General features: G+C 36.0%; 1 long non-coding RNA gene across 1 annotated transcript; it reads right to left on the bottom strand.

Moving 5' to 3' along the window:
* Window positions 1-235: 235 nt before the first annotated feature.
* Window positions 236-765, bottom strand: LOC109863463. The gene is made up of 2 exons (XR_002251338.1): window positions 424-765; window positions 236-329 (listed from the first exon to the last, which is right to left on the bottom strand). It is a non-coding gene; the product is annotated as an uncharacterized LOC109863463 (long non-coding RNA).
* Window positions 766-2,036: the final 1,271 nt, after the last annotated feature.

Raw genomic sequence — 2,036 nt, forward strand, 5'->3', positions numbered from 1 at the left:
AAAACAAAAAGGTAAGTGAAATACAAAATGAAAAAATGCACATTGAATAATTTTTTTGATGTGTCTGTTACAAAAACTAACTTGTGTATATAATTCATAATTTTTATTAGTGGATAGTCTTAATATTATAAGATGTGACACTATCTTTTGCAGAATGTCTCTAAAATTACAAATGGTGTATTTAAATTTCAGAATGGTTTTTCGAAACGTTCAATTTATCTAAAATAATTGATTATTGTCAAATTTTTTTCGTGTCTTAATTATTGCTTGTAACTATTGGAGTCACAATTTATTTTTGTTTGCAGAATGCGTGCACCGGATGCTTGACACTGGAAAAAAAAGTCCAGACATTAGAGGAAAAAATAGCTAATGTGGAAAAACTATTTCAGTTGCAGTCTTGCAATACACGAGATATTTCTTCACCTTATCAGGAAGAATTATTGCAAGGATCATCTACGCCAACCACTACAACACGAAATGCACGCCATGATCACTGTTATATAAGCAGTCCACGATGCTTGCGACGAAAATTAGACTTTACGCGCTCTCAGAAAATTATGATCGACAAAATAGCTACTTATGAGTTGCCTATCGATACGCCAGGATTAAATCACATTATCGTGAATGCGGTATTCGCCAATCTAGTCGCAAAAAATTTGTTTTTAGAACTTCGCAATCATATGTTTGATACGTCGGAAGAGGAAAATCATTTACATAGTCTAAAGAGCCGTCTACAATGGAGAGTTGTAGGCCGTAATAGCAAGAAATTGACCAATCACAGACAAAGTACAGAAGAATAATCGATTGTGATTTGTCAGTTTCTTACTGTTACAGTCTAAAACTCTCCATTGTAGGCGACCCTTAATAAAAACAATATCTTTGTGCTATATAAAGAGCCGTTTACAATGGAGAGTTGTAGGCCGTAACAGTAAAAAATTGACAAATCACAATCGATTATTCTTCTGTACTTCGTCTGTGATTGGTCAATTTCTTACTATTACGGCCTACAACTCTCCATTGTAGACGGCTCTTAAGGATTAAAATGTATCATTAAGGGTCGTCTACAATGGAGAGTTTTAGACTGTAACAGTAAAAAATTGACAAACAACTCTCCATTGTAGACGGCTCTTTACGGAAAAAAAGTTTCGGAAGCAAATTACGACCAGGGGGTCGTAACTCACTCTTGCTAAAAAGAGGGGACTAGTTTCAGCGCCACCTACCCGTGTACCGTCGGAAATAGCAAACTAACGGGATATATATATAGCTATACGTAGCTATATATATCTCGCACAATACCATATACATTTCTACTTCTTAATAATTAGCAGAGAGAAGCCTGAGAGCGGCCATGCCATTGTAGTTTCTTACGACGGTTTCAGCCAGCCCTCTGACACTTCCTATTATATCCTTTATTTCGGTGTGTCTACATGGTGACGCCAGGCCGCTAGGCGGTGCTAGGTAACAGTTACCACGGCATTTACATTTTATGTAACCTCTAACTCTAGTGACTTCAGCAATTTCACATCGTTCATAAAGTTGTACGGTCGCCAAACGTAAAATAAACAATTAAAATCAATAGTATTTACAAAAACACATAAATATTGTAAACTTGAAAAGTTTATTTTATTTCAATTTAAGTTAAACAATGCCACGCTGCACTTGGATGTATACAGGGTGAGTCATCTAAATCTATCACCTCCAATAACTCGTTTGTGTGGCCAGGAATCGAAAAAAGTTTCATATAAAAGTTGTAGGGTTTCGTGGGGGAACCAAAATGGCGTACCTTTCAACTTTTGATTTTGACCGAAAATGGGTTACTTCAACCGGAAGTGGTTTTTTTTAAATGGAAACCCCCCTTTTTGACACCGGAAAATGAAATAGCGGAAAATTTTACGTTCAGATATAATCTTGGCTGTTTTAAAATTTTCAAGATGGCAAACAAAGATGGCGGACAAAAATTTTAGTCAACCGATTTGCACCAAATTAAGTTTACGAGGGTTTTTGGGGTTGCTGATCACGAATCTGAAGTCAGATTT

Source organism: Pseudomyrmex gracilis, unplaced genomic scaffold (assembly GCF_002006095.1).
Source record: "Pseudomyrmex gracilis isolate BER0280 unplaced genomic scaffold, ASM200609v1 scaffold_5165, whole genome shotgun sequence".
Classification (NCBI taxonomy): domain Eukaryota; kingdom Metazoa; phylum Arthropoda; class Insecta; order Hymenoptera; family Formicidae; genus Pseudomyrmex; species Pseudomyrmex gracilis.